Source organism: Mustela erminea, chromosome 4 (assembly GCF_009829155.1).
Source record: "Mustela erminea isolate mMusErm1 chromosome 4, mMusErm1.Pri, whole genome shotgun sequence".
Lineage (NCBI taxonomy): Eukaryota > Metazoa > Chordata > Mammalia > Carnivora > Mustelidae > Mustela > Mustela erminea.
In genome coordinates this window covers 132671350-132687399 of record NC_045617.1, presented here as the reverse complement: position 1 = coordinate 132687399, position 16050 = coordinate 132671350, and the positions used below count along the sequence as shown (strand labels likewise).

Here is a 16050-nt window from a genome sequence, read left to right as displayed (position 1 = left end):
TGACTTTATGAATGCTATAATGAAAAAGCATGGAGAAAATGTGTTTCTGCTTCAAGCTCGCTAATATCTTCCAACCAGATCTCCAACTAGTAATCACTTTGTCTTGTGGGTAAGTTGTTTTGTTTTGGTTTATCAAAATATTTTTCTGTTCAAGGGAAAGCTTGTCTGAGAGGATATACATACATCAGTACCAAATAATAAAATATAAGAGGCATGAAGTTTTCTAGGTAGCCTGTAAGCTAGCCAGGAAAATAACAGAGGGATGAAGCAGACCAGGAGAAGAAAGAATGCCCATCATGGTCCTCCAGTTAAATTAAGTCTTCAAAACTTAAGCTCTTGAGCCAGAAGCCTAATCGGTGGAGGACAGTGGACAAAGAAATTGCCCGGGTCCTAAAGCAAAACTCTTGTGCAACCTGGCCTCCTTCTTATGACTGATGTGTTGGTGAAGGAGGCCTTGTAGTGACCAAACCCTCTGACTTTGGCTCGCTAATGCAGGTCTCCATCTGCCCTACATTTCAATTACTAGTGTTGGGAGAAGATAAAGAATCATGTTAAATTTCCCAGAATCACTCAAAAAGAAAGATATAAAAAGCAGCAGCCCTTGTTTGACCTGGGTTCAATTATTTAATAAAATGTTCTTACAATCCTCATCATCAGATGTAGGACCTGATCCTTATTGGTTGTACATTCTACCCAAAACTAGTTAATTTATAGTATCATATCACTTTGACTCAGTCACGTAAAGGTTGCCACTGGGTATTATCATTGACTCAAATTTCTCAGTCATGGCATGGCAATAAATGATCAACACCAGAACCTAATGTTTGCCCTTTTATAAAATAATACCTACAGAACACAAACATTCTTGCTACTTGATCTTCTTTCTTGATCTTCATCTTCCAAGAAATGATCATAAATGAAATATGACTGATTCTCAACAATGTGCTAAGCTTACATTTTATATTTATAGCCACTATGCGCTATGCACAATATAAAACATAAAACTATGTTTTGTATTTACAGCCACATGCATAACAAATGCCATATCTGCTTTTGTCATAAATATGCAATTAAAACATTTCCCAAACATTGTGTAAACTGTTCTATATAAATTATCACAACAAACCTAGGACATGGTAATGGGAAAAAACCTGAGGCTCAGAGGCCAACGTGCCCAACATTGTACGGCTATCTTTTGAAGTAGTAAAACATTATTGGAACCACTCTTTTTGTTCTTATCATATACTGATCTTTATTGTCATTGTTTGTGTCCAGTCAAATGTCAGGTCTTTAAAGCTGAAGAATCTAATGAAAGCAGTTAACACTTTCCCCAGAAAAATCCATACATCTGTCATCATTCCCATGATTTCAGAGAGTGGGAAGACCTACTGTAGCCTGCCTATAGGTTTGAAAATCCATGTACCCTACAGAGCCATGAGCCCTAACCTCGGAACATCTCATATGCTCTCTTACCCTCCTTCATGTCTTCCACAGGCTTGTGTCTTGCACACTTCTGGTTCTCGAGAAATACACTGACTTCAAAAGAGGAGGACACTTGCTGTGAACTTTGCAGTCTGAGAGGCTATAAATGTGGTTTACCAGAGAGCTTGTTTTTCTTTTTTATTATCATATTCTTGAACACATAAAACCCATGAAAGAGATAACAGTAACTTGTGATCTGAGCCTTGACTTTGGTGAGCACTATGGGAACAGACACTTCTTCACTGGACTGCTTTTGTCTTACATCAAAAGCACTGATGGCTCTAGAAGATCAGGGTATGTCTATGCCAATTGTTTCATGTTGGAGATATTTAGGGAGGTGTTAAAGTGGACATTAGCACTCTTTTTGGAAAGAAAGTATTTTTCTTTCTTGAATACTCTTATCACATAAAAAGAACTTGGCAGACCAAAGGTTGAGACCATTCAATATATGGTCTTTTGGTAAAAACTGAAATTTAATTGAAGGTTTTTAATCTTGGTATGAAGTTTACATATTATTATTATTTTACTTTATGTGTCCTTCTAAAAACATTTTAAAGTCCAAACATGCCTTTTATTGTGGGACCTGTAATAAAATATACCTAGAAATAGAAAGTCCAGGCCTTTGCTCCATCCTTTGTGCCTAATTCTGAATTTTATCACCCTTTGCCTAAGTTCTTAGAACCACTTCCTGTCTCAGAACCTCCTGGCTAAGCTGTTAAGTGTTGGCTGAAACCAGCTTTTTTCCAGTAATTAAATCTAATCATGCCATTTGCTTATTTTAAAAACCTTTCTTGGCTCCTATTGCCTATAGCATTAGACCACATTTCTTATTTTAGCTTGAAAGCCCCTTTTGCCATACTTCTGGCCTTGTGTTCCTTTGCTAACTCCATCTAAACTCTTGTCCCCTTGGTTTGAGCCACCAACACAACCCTAAATTCCAGTTTTACTAAAGTTGTCACCACTTTTTTTTTCTTTTTTTTAATTAGCATATAACATATTATTTGTTTCAGGGGTACAGTTCTGTGAATCATCAGTCTTACACAATTCACAGCATTTACCATAACTCATACCCTCCCCAATGTCCATCACCCTTCCACCCCTCTCCCCTCCAGCAACCCTCAGTCTGTTTCCTGAGATTAAGAGTATCTTAATGACTTGTTTCCCTCCCCACTCGGATCTTGTTTCATTTTTCCCTTCCTTCCCCCATGACTCCTCACCCTGCCTCTTGAATTCCTTATATCAGAGAGATAATATGGTAATTGTCTTTCTCTGATTGACTTACTTCGCTTAGCATAATACCCTCTAGTTCCATCCACATCGTTGCAAATGGCAAGATTTCGGGGGGTTTTGATGGCTGCATAGTATTCCATTGCATATATGCACCACTTCTTCTTTATCCATTAAGCTGTTGATGTAGTCACCACTTTCTAAGCACAATTAGGCCTACCACAATAATAAGTATACTATCAACCTGGAAACACCTGCTTACATTTTAAGACTCAATTCAATCATTGTCTCGTCCAAGAAGGCTTTTATGAACCCGTCATGTATTTATTTTATCCTTTTAACCTCAGTTCCGTTTTATTAAATAATTTTGTTAAAGCTGATGCCATTGAAAGTTGCAAGTGTTATGCCTATCTTTTCAATAAGACTATGAGGCCCTCAAAAACAAAAACAAATTTTATTGCCTTTGCATACCTAGCACCAGGCCAATAATTGGTGTCATTCACTAGCTCAGAAATTGTTTTAATAATCAATGAATAATATAGTGGAGTGAATCTGAGCTCTAAGTTTTGCTCTAATTGCTAAGCAGTGTGTAAACTGGAAGTAAATAAATTTAAGTAGAAAATGTCAGACATTTCTAACTAATATTTTATTGAATTATAATTGACATATAATATTATGTTAGTTCCAGGTATACAACATAGTGATTTAATATTTTCAGACATTATGAGATGATCTCCATAATAGTTCTAGGTACCCTGTCACTATACAAAATTATTCAAATATTATTGACTTTGTTCCCTATGATATCCTGCTATTTCTTTATTTTATAACTGGAAGTTGGTATCTCTTAATCTTCTTCACCTATTTTACCTGACCGCATCCACATCCCCTTTGCCAACTACTAGATTGTTTTCTGTTTTTCGGATTTTATTTTTTCAATTATTTTGGGTTTTAGATTCTACATATCAGTGAATCATAAGATATTAATCTTTCTCAGTCATAGTTATTTCACTTAGCATAATACACTTTTTTTAAGTCCATTCATGTTATCACAGATGGCAAATTACATTCCCTATTATAACTAATATCCTATTGTATGTATATGGGCTTCCAAAACTAAAAGAGTAATATTGAATAAAAGAAGCAATAGTGAGCATCCTCACCTTGTTCTTAATCCTAGAGGAAACATTTTCAGCTTTACAACATTAAGTAAGATGTTAGCTGTGGTTCTGTCATATATGGCCTTCTTATTTTGAGGTATGTTCCCCTCTGTTGACTTTTTTGGACTTTTTATCATAAGCAGATGTTGAATTTTGCCAAATGCTTCTTCTGCCTCTATTGAGATGATCATAGGAATTTTATCCCTCACTATGTTAATGGAGTATATCATGTTGATTGATTTGTGATGTCATGCCATCTTTGAATCCCTAAGATGGATTCCCCTTGGTCATGGTATATGATCTTTTTAATGTGTTGCTGAATTTAGTTTGCTAATATTTTGTTGAAGATTTTTGTATCTCTGTTCATCAGGGGTATTAGCAGGGAATATTCCTTTTTTGTAGTGTCTTTATCTGGTCTTGGTATCAAGGTGTTGCTGACCCCATAAAACAAGCTCAGAAGTGTTATTCCCTCATCTTCAATTTTTTGGGATAAATTGAGGAGCGTAGATATTAACTCCTTTTTAAATGTGTGGTAGAATTCACCCCTGAATCCATCTGAAAGTGGACTTCTGTTTTGGGGAGATTTTAATTACTTCAATTTCATCACTAGTAATTGGTTTAATGAGACTTTCTAATTCTTCATGATTTCAGTCTTAGAAGATTACACTCTTGTAGGAAATTATCCTTTACTCCTAAATTGTCTAATTTGTTCACATGTCACTATTTTTAATACTCTTTTATGATCCTTTATATTGTTGTAATATTGGCTGAAATTTCTCTTCATTGATTTTTTACTTTATTTATTTGGGCCATCTCTCTTTTTTCCTTGATGTTTCTGGTTTTGTTAATTTTGTTTGTCTTTTCAAAGAAGCAGCTCTTAGCTTCATTGATCTTTTATGTTTTGTCTATTTTATTTATTTCCACTCTGATCTTTATTATTTCCTAACTTCTAACTTTTGACTTTGTTTGTTCTTCTTTTTCTAGTTCCCTTAGATATAAGATTAGATTATTTACTTGAGATTTTTCTCATTTCTTGAGTTGAGCCTGTATTGCTATGAACTTCCCTGTTAGGGCTGCTTTTGCTACATCCCAAAGATTTTGGAAGCTTGAGTGTCCATTTTCATTGTTCTGAAAATAATTTTTTTATTTCTTCTTTGGTTTTTGTTGTTGTTGTTGTTGTTGTTATTGACCCATTGATTGTTTAATAATATGTTGCTGTCTCCACATTTTTGTGAGGTTTTTTTTTCAGTTTTCTTCTTATGATTGATTTTTAGTTTCCTACCAACTAAGTAGGAAAAGATATTTGATATTATTTCAATCTTCTTGAGTTTCTTCAGAACGTGTTTTGTGGCCTGACATGTTATCTATCCTGGAGAACCTTCCATGTGTAGCTGAAATATATATATTCTGCTGTTTGGGGGTTAAATGTTTGTAAATATTAAGCCCACCTGGTCTAATATGTTGTTTAAAGCCAATATGTGCATATTTATTTTATATTTGGATAATCTATTCATTGATGTAAGTGGGATATTAAAGTCCCCTACTATTATTGCCATCTAATTCTCCCTTTATTTCTGTTACTATTTGCTTGATATATTTAGATATTCCCATGTTAGGTGCATAAGTGTTTACAAATTTGATGTTTTTGCTGGATTGACCTCTTTATCATTATGTAATGCTCTTCTTTGTCTTTGTTACAGTCTTTGTTTTAAAAGACTCTTCTTGGGTCTATCAGAAATACCCAGCAAAAAAAAAAAAAAAAAAAAAAAAAACAGAACCCTGGACTAAGGGTTAAAATTTCTTGAAATAAACATAAATTTCTTAGGTCAGAAACAAAGGGAGTAAAGAAAAGAAGATTCAGATATAAATGGTGGAAAGCACCAGACAAATATCAGAAAATACAGAAACTTGGCTATATGGAGAAAGCATATTTATTGATATTCTGCACCAACAACAAGAAGAGAGAGGTACAAAAGAAGAGCCAAATACTAGAAAATCTGGCTTAATGCACTTTTACCCTCTACACAGGAATCTTTCTTTAAAGTACAGAAATCCCCAACTCACTTCAATATGAACAACAGGAAAGAATTGTGACCACTCCCATATTAATTAAATATGTAAAATAAATAAAAATAAATAATACATAAATAGCATAGATGGAAAATATATATATTATGAAGACTCACCAGAAAAAATATGTCTGTAAAGCAAAGTTTTCATATTTTACACATTGTTACATATTTTTATTTAGTGTAACCTAATTTTTCAAAGAAAATAAAAGAGAATTAATTAAATGGCAAAAGCTATTAAAGAACAAAATAATTCACAATCAAGAAAACTCATAAATGTGATAGCTAAAAAAGAGGAAGATGAGAAATGAGAACAAAATGACCATATAAAGAATTAGAAATAAAAGTAATAGGTTTAGAAATGAAGACTCAGTTGAAAGTAATATAAGAGTAAGTAGACAACTCAGGAGGCAATGTTCAGAAAATAAAAGATAGAAAAAAAAAACTTAAAAAACTAAACAAAGAGACTGAAAATAATTTGATAGATATAGAACAAAGAATACCTAACATGAGTATAATTAGAGGTCCTAATGAAGAAAATCAAAACCATGGAAGGAAAGAACACTAAAACAAAACCCAAGAAATCATTCTTATTTGTAAGAAATTTGGATCTATTTATTGAAATGCACAAAATATATATAGGAATTGATACACAATAGTAATATCTTAGTATAAAATAAGAAACTAGATATTTTTATCAAATAGAGAAAATTATTTAATTATGCTAACTATCAGTGATAGTATGTACACTATCTAATTTAAAATTTCTCAAAAATTCTAGAAAATCATTTGCCTATATGAACCCAGTGCCATAAAATTTAGCACCTCTTGAATAAATAACCACCTTGTTATCATCTATCCTAACAAAATAGTCATATCTGTAATTGTGATAATAATGGCAAATTGCATTGATCTGAAAATATATATTGGCAGTTATCTGTATCTTTGATTAATTAAAATTTCAGTCCAATAAATCATTACTTACATTGTAAATAATGATGGAGGAGGGAGGAAAGATAATCAAAGTTTGTCATAGCAAATGTTGAGAGCCACTCACCTTCATTCAATGCAGTTCATTCAATGTATAAACAAGAAATTAAATTTAAAGGAAATAAGTAATTTGCCCAATATAAAACAGACAAACAGTACCAGGCTTCAAATACAAGTTTAATCTTTTAATTTTCATGTCCATGCTTTGTTCTATCACATCATGCATAAAATTAAAGTTGTTCATTTTATTTCAGACTAAATATCATAATGTAGGAAATTAGAAAATCGTAGTTCTTAATGGAAGATGATTTCATGGCCTTTATGTAGAAATAATGGAGCACTCTAATGCAAAAGACAATTTTAAAAACAATAGTCAGTCAGTGTAGTAAAAAATACTATAAGGTTATGGGTTCATCAAAATCTACATGTTGTCTTTCTGGGCTCACAGCTACCTTACAGTTAGGTATGGTCAAGTGCCTGATTTCAAGCCAAAGCAATGTAACATAAATAACCTGTACTACTTCTCAGTTGGGCTATAAAAACCTCCTGAAAGTGCATTCTGAGAAGTAAGAAAATATTCTTGGAGCAGATGAGACTAAACTTTGCTTGCTTTTGATTCTTAGTATTAATATAGATAATGAGAGAGAAAAAATTTTTTAAAAATCCATAAACAAATATCTATTCTCTCTTCCCTATCAGCTGGCTAGACGCCAGTGCCTCGAAAATTATATATTTAAAACAATAAAGTGTTACTAGTGTGGACACCTAGGTCACTTTATAAAACATAACCCTCCACCCCTTCTATTGGGTTTTACATGAGCAAGAAACAAACATCTTTTTGAATTAAGTCACTTATATTTCAAAGTTTACCTGCTCCTGTAATTAATGTTACCTTAAAGAGAAATTTCAATCAGGGTGGGCAGTAACAAAAAAAGATATAAAATCTGTGTTACTGGCAGAAGAAAACTAGGAAACTAATATCAGGAACTGGAATTATGAATTGTCAAGTTAGGCAATGAGGAAATATTCAGTTACAGTGATGCTGTTGGTATTTGGAGAGGCAAACCACACACCTTCTTGTCTGCAGCTCTATCAAAAGAGACTAGGAAACAGAATTATATTAACATCCATTATATATTAGTAGCTTTACTTAGTAAGCTATTAGAAGAAGAAAGGACCATAGAAAAGACAAGGCCAATTCAGCCATCTAATAAATAATTGGCAGTCTTTGCATATTAAAAGAGCAAAGCAGGAGCTCCAGGCTGGCTAAGCTGACAGAGCATGCTCAGGGTCATGAGTTCAAGACCCACGTGGGGCAATAGAGTTTACTTAAAAAGAAATATATAAAAATAAAATATTAAAGCAAAGCATTTACAAATATATCAAGAGAGAAAGAATAGATTTGTGTGTGTGTGTATGCACATAATGGAGTACTCTAAAATATATTTTATATTTGACTGTACACATAAAATGAAAGGGAATAAGGAAGCATCCAGAAATGTTAATCTTTGAAAAGCTGGGAATGCTTATCCCAAACAGTAAAGAATAAGATTTTTTTTTATAAACATATAATTTTTTTTTTTAAAATAAATCTGAAATTTTCTCAGAACCAATAAGAAATGGTAATTACTTGGGGCGCCTGGGTGGCTCAGTGGGTTAAGCCGCTGCCTTCGGCTCAGGTCATGATCTCAGGGTCCTGGGATCGAGTCCCGCATCGGGCTCTCTGCTTGGCAGGGAGCCTGCTTCCCTCTCTCTCTCTCTCTCTGCCTGCCTCTCCATCTACTTGTGATTTCTCCCTGTCAAATAAATAAATAAAATCTTAAAAAAAATAAAAATAAATAAATAAATAAATAAAAGAAATGGTAATTACTTGATGTGACTGCGATGGAGTTAATGCTATGATGGTTAACTTTTCAAAATATATGCTTATCAAATCAACACAATGTACACCTTAAACTTATACAATGTTATATATCAATCACATCTAAATGAAGCTGAAAAAAAATAGGACATTTCTTTTTTTTTTTATTTAATTTTATTTATTTATTTATTTTCAGCATAACAGTATTCATTATTTTTGCACCACACCCAGTGTTCTATGAAATCTGTGCCTCTATAATACCCACCACCTGCTATCCCAATACCCCCCCCACACCCGGCCACTTCAAACCCCTCAGATTGTTTTTCAGAGTCCATAGTCCATAGTCTTTCATGGTTCACCTCCCCTTCCAATTTCCCCCAACTCCCTCTAACTCCCCATGTCCTCCGTGCTATTTGTTATGCTCCACAAATAAGTGAAACCATGTGATAATTGACTCTCTCTGCTTGGCTTATTTCACTCAGCATATAATATATTTTTATTTCCAGGGGAACAGGTTTGCGAATCTTCAGGTTTACACACTTCACAGCACTCACCATAGCACATACCCTCCCCAATGTCCATAAGCCCAGCCCCCTGCTCCCAACCCCCCTCCCCCCAGCAACCCTCTGTTTTGTGAGATTAAGAGTCACTTTTGGTTTGTCCCCCTCCCAATCCCATCTTGTTTCATTTCTTCTTCTCCTACCCCCTTAACCCCCCATGTTGCATCTCCACTTCCTCATATCAGGGGGATCATATGATAGTTGTCTTTTTCTGGTTGACTTATTTCGCTAAGCATGATACCCTCTAGTTCCATCCACGTTGTTGCAAATGGTAAGATTTCATTTCTTTTGATGGCTGCATAGTATTCCATTGTGTATATATACCACATCTTTTTTATCCATTCGTCTGTTGATGGACATCTAGGTTCTTTCCATAGTTTGGCTATTGTGGACATTGATGCTATAAACATTCGGGTGCACGTGCCCCTTTGGATCACTACGTTTGTATCTTTAGGGTAAATACCCAGTAGTGCAATTGCTGGGTCAGAGGGTAGTTCTATTTTCAACATTTTGAGGAACCTCCATGCTGTTTTCCAGAGTGGTTGGACCAGCTTGCATTCCCACCAACAGTGTAGGAGGGTTTCCCTTTCTCCGCATCCTCACCAGCATCTGTCATTTCCTGACTTGTTAATTTTAGCCATTCTGACTGGTGTGAGGTGGTATCTCATTGTGGTTTTGATTTGTATTTCCCTGATGCCGAGTGATGTGGAGCACTTTTTCATGTGTCTGTTGGCCATCTGGATGTCTTCTTTGCAGAAATGTCTGCAAAGGAAACAGTTAACAAAACCAAAAGGATAAGATTTTTTTAACCGGATCCTTAAAGATCTGAAGGTACTACTACAGGACAAAGTTTAGATTGAACCAAATCCTCAGCCAAAATTGACGGCCATAAAGTAACTGTCATTGACTTGGGGAAAAAAAAAAATGAGATGAAAAAGAAATGAAATAAATCAGATATAAGAATGATGTCTAACAAATAATTGTAGTTGTGGCAATTGGCACATTGAACTAAGTGCAAGCAAAGAGATAAAAGTCTTTAGTAATTTTAAAGGAAATTATATTGCCAAAACAACTGTGAGCTAAAACTTGAAAGTCTTTGGCTGATTAGGTCTCTGTTTATCTGTTTATTAGTTTATTGATGTGGCTTAAAAAAAAAAAAAACCCTACCCTGAAATTCTTTGAAATTTAAGAGGTAATGTTTATTTATACATATTGCCTATATAATCAAATCTTGATAAATAATTTTTAATCTCTTGATGGCCAAATATGTATTGCATATATTTTACTGTAAATCTATGTAAATGATGCTTTTTTATGAACTTGTCTCTTTAATCCTTTCTTCTTCTGCTCCCCAGGCTGCAAGACATAAACATTGCTATAAAGAGAATATTCATGATTGGAGTAATATTATTATTGGATTTGTTTTCTTCTCTTGGTGAGGTTTGGAGTTTAAGCCTAGACATAGGCTCTTTTCCTTCTCTGAATGATCATTTTTTTTAAGATTTTGTTTATTTATTTGACAGAGGGAGAGAGCACAAACAGGGGGAGCAGGAAAGGGAAAAGCAAGCTCCCCACTAAGCAGGGAGACCAAAGCAGGGAGACCATAACCTGAGCTGAAGGCAGACACTTAACTGACTGAGCCACCCAGACACTCTTGAATGATCATTTCTGACAAAATAGCAAAAGTAGAAAATATACTTTAATTTATTTTTTAAAAGCCTTTGGCTGAGTTTTGAAGCAACTTTTAAGCCACCAAACTCATACACACAGGAAGTACTCAGCAAAAACTCTAGAGCCCTCAACCCGCACTACAAATGTGGCCATGTCACATAATGCACCAGCAAGAACCTCCCAGATAGCAGAACCAGAGACCAAAGAGAACAAGGACATTCCTCTCTGAGAGCAAAATCAAGTTCTAATCAAAGAATGTCCCTCACTGCCAAGACTTCTTAACAGCTGTCCAAAAGGATTTCATCATTACCATGGGCCAGTGATTACTGCGTATAATGCAATTTTCTGTTTTCTGAGTGGGGTATTTATTAGAGTCATCCTGTCTCTCTTCTACTATCCATGTGGGCTAGAGTGGGGAAGACAGAGAACTTGCAACTAATTCAGCCATTGAAAAAATAATTGGCAACTTTTGCAGATTAAAAGATTAAAACATGAAATCTTTTTAAAAAGATCAGTCTCATAAAATATATATCTTATATTTAGCTTATTATCCAGCAGACAGTTGACAGTTTTACTTGTTAATTCTCTGAATGATGCCTAATGTCAGGAATTTCTAAGTCTTAAGATTCTGCCATATTTTTACATCATCCTTAGTGAAAGCCTTTATAATCAAGGCCTTCATTATACTACTTTGGGCTCCATTGCTTGTCTCTGCCTATATCCTTTTTACCTACCAGCGATATTTGCCCAAAGAATTCTTGATGCTCTTTCAAGCCCACAATACAGTATAAGTAAAAGCAAGCCCGTGGCTAAGAAAATCGTCCACTGGCTTATCTTCTTTTCCCCCAGAAGCAGACCCTGAGGCAAAGATTTGAGTCCTCAGAATTTATTTGGAAGAAGATCCCAGGAGGTACTGTAAGGGAAAGGGGAAGGGAGCAAAGGAAGGGAAGGAAGGCGATAAAAATATGCTTTATCAAGCACATTGCCCTTGAGTATCTACAGTCTTACGGCCTTAGGAAACCATGAGGTCCTCTAGAATGTGCACAATGTGCAACTCACTGCCGTCCCATCCATGGATGGGGGAACCCCTCTGGTCTGACTGAGGTCTGCTCCTTAATGGTGGTATTTCCCCAGCACTTGGAGGCTGTGGCACACTCAGGCTCCATGCACCAGAGACAGCTCTCAAGTAAAAGGAAACAGTTGCCAGCAGTTGGAAGTCAAACCAAATTAGTATAGAACTGGTGAGGAGCAGGGTGATGGTAATCTCAATCTCATCTTTACTAAGGAAAAGCTATTTTATTCTGAGTTGCTCTGCAAGCTGGATATTGAGTCTATTTTGGATATACAGCCTGATGCTAGTTGACTAATACTCTGGTAGTGAGAAACTACCTTCCATTTAATCTGAATCCTGAAAGGCAAAGACCTCCAGGAATAAGTCGTAGAGGGTTAACTGATAATATTTTCAGAATACCACCAGAAATGTTGATGGGAAAGCCATCTCAGATATTTTAAGCTTAGCTGCCTCTAACTACATGTTCTACCCATGATAATTTCCATAGTGAAAAGAACAAATGTTGAACATTTAGCCTGAATGAGAAGACTTTGGGATTGTAAGCCACCAAAGTTGGGGAGTTTTTTGTCCCTCCAGCATAACTGTAACAGATATCTTCCATTCAACCCTTCAGCTAAACTCCCCCCTCCTCTGTTGCAGGAAGCCCGCCTCAATGTACCAACAAGCTGTCTTGCCCTCTGGCTTCTACTTGAGTACAACCACTAGCAACCTGGCAGGAGATTAGAGGGAGAGAGGAGAGTGGGAACAGAGTATTTATAATCCTCTAACTCCCTCTTTATGGGAGCAACACTTTGAGTTGCTGGTTCTCCCCATAAAGGCCATGGCTTTTCAAGGTGGTGACTCCACAAGACTCACCTTCCAGGTAATTTCCCTCTTCAGGCCTATGGGGGGAAATAGGTTCTGGGTGATTAGTGTTGGGGTATCTCTCCTTGATAGTTCTCCTATATCCCATGTGAGATCTTCATAAATGACCCCTTTACTAAATAATCCTTGAATTATTCTTTGGAATGAATTATCTATTTCCTGCTGGGACACTGACTGATACATTTATTCTAGCCTATACCATCTGGTTTCGTTTTTCTATAATAAAACATCACATTGTTAACAGGGCATTCTTCCTGAACCACTGTGGTTTCCACTACATTCAGCCTTGCCAAAATCAAGAAAGAGGCTGAGAGATCTAAATTCCACTGTCATCTCAACATTATTTACACAATAGAACTCCTTCCACAGATGATGTCTTTATGTCTGAGAGAGCAATAATACCATCCAAATAACATATCTGTTGCTCTACTGACCAACCCCAGCCTATTTTTTAAATGCAATACTGCTTTTTTAGTACTTTAGGGAAGTTTTCTAATGGAAGACTTTGATAATATTTCTTCTTCCTCACATTACCTCCCTCAACTCTACTATGGGATTGAGTTTGGTTTTGCTTAATGTGTTGAAAGGACAATCTCCACAAAAATAACATTTATTGAGAATTGATTAATAATTAAAAATACTGGATCTTTTTAGGAGGTAAGGACTGATGTGCTTCAAGTATGTTATAAATCAATTCATTAAGTCAAAGCAAGAGGTGAACAGATTATTTAACTACTCAGAACCAGGGAAAACTTGTTTAATCCCACACTTAACTGTTCAACAGCATCACCTAAGGCAACTTATGAAAGGATCTCAGGTATATGCATTCCAATTTCAAAAAGGAAGAGAAACTAGTAAACTAGAGATTATCATCTATGGAATATGTTCAAAAGCACCATTTAACAAGCCGATACTTAAAATAATTTTGCCATTATATGTAATTTATATTTTATGTAAATTAGACTAACCAAATCATCTTATAGAATTCTAGTCCACGTTTGTTAGAGACAAATAGACATTTTTCTCCTACTGAAAATTACCATTTTGTTTCTCCCTCCTGAGCATTGCTTCTTTATCCTTGGATCGTAATATTTATATAGTTTTCCACAATTTAAGATCTTTTTCACATACAGTCATAGTTTATCTAACAGTCCTTTGAAAATCTGATGATAATAATGAGACTATGTCTGAGGTTAGGTACATGGGCTTACATACATGTACTACTACATTACAATTGAGGAATATTTGCTGATTTCCTAAAATTTATCCAGTGGTGAATAACTCCTGTAATTTATAGGTTAATCCTCACAATACTTCTATGAGGTAGATTGTGTTATTTCCATTTTTCAACTGAGAAAATTAAGCCACAAAGAAATGATTTGTTCAAGTGTGGCTGCAGAATTTGGTGTTAAACTCAAACCTAGGACCATGTCCAATTCATTACCCTTTGTCCAATGACTACCTCCAACGTCTGTTAGCATGGATTATCACCTATATTCTACTACAAAGTATTTTATATTAATAAGGCAGAACCAATATTTATTGAAAGAGGATTACAGGATATTTAGGATACTTAAAGTTTTCTAAATAAATGAGATGATAAAAATCCTATCTAATCTTCAAATCATAGCCCCATTTTGATTTCAGATGTTAAATCTCTGCTCTATAAAATTTATTCACTCAGAAGCATTTCCAATTTATCCCATGGTGTTGTATAAAATTAAAACCAAATATCCATGCCCCAAACATAGATGTGGTTCATTATTTCAACAAAATTTTTTTTTCCTTTCCTCTGTTTCCCTCTCAACATTCATGCCCAACCTACTACCTTGGACTCTGGACCTATGCCTTGACCTGTTGATATCCAAGTCTTGGTGTAGGGAAGAGAAAACCAAAGTCACTTGAGTACTCATAAGAAGACCTGGTTCTAATATATTTTTGCCACTTAGCAGGTGAATACCTTAGGTAAATCACTTAGAGGTAAAGCACAGAGTAACAATTTCCTCATCTGGAAATGAGGATGATATGGTCCACATCTATGTCTTAGGGTTATAGAAAGTGTCCAACAAGATATATTACCTAAGAAAGTGCTTCAGAAATGTTTGAAACAACACACACACACACACACAGACACACACACATTTAGGTTTCCATGATTAGAGTCAGCAAAGATGTCCCCATTGGTAAAACCAGCATTAAATTTTTTAAAAGTAAGAGCAGTGAGATTACACATCCGTGAAATTGTTCACTGCAACTGTCCAGTCATCACTGTTATGTCCCACATGTTGGTGTTGCTTTATTACATGATACTGACCACACTGAGCTGACTCATCCAGTCAGCTCTACAGAAGAGCTGATGTCCTGGTTCCCAAATTGGACATAAGCCAACAGATGAGTCATTTAATAAACTCAGTGACCTTGCATGGTTCAGTGATTTACCTAGTGAAATTGTATGGTGTATTTACTGTCCAGTATTATATTACTACTTCATTATAAATAATACCAATCTAATGGTCTTTAAAAAGCAAACTTCAGTAACCTCTTTAAATAAAGAAGGGTCAATTATTTCTCAATATATGTGGGATTTTTAAAGATATTGTTGTATAACTTGTTTGGTAGATTTTTCAGAATTTTTAAAAGATAGTTGGGCTTATTTTATCAACTTTCTTGCATTATAAAGGTTGAGTGAACAGCTCTGCAACATATCTTTCAGCACATGGATTAAGACCTTCCATAAATGAATTCAATAGGATTATATCACTGAAGTACAAAATGTGCAAGGCAAATATAAACTATGAGCAAAAATCAAATGGAGTCAGAGAAGCCCTGTCAGCAACTGTTCTCCAGAATTATAAAATCCAGCTGGAGAAACTGGTTCAGAAAAAAGTTGACAAAATAATGAAATTCCTAGTATTTTATAGATCTTTTTAAGAAGAAATTAAGTTAAATGCGATTCCTCAAGAAGGCCAGTTTTATGATGACTCAATGCCTAATCTGTGATTCTAAAACAAACAATAACTGCAGTCATTTCAGTCGCTTTTTAAAACATTTCATGGTCAGGTTCTCTTGGGCTACAAATCTGTAGCAATTAAAA

General features: G+C 35.1%; 1 pseudogene; it reads right to left on the bottom strand.

The window, feature by feature from the left end:
- Positions 1-16050, bottom strand: part of LOC116589429 — a 46905-nt pseudogene that overhangs the window by 2541 nt on the left and 28314 nt on the right.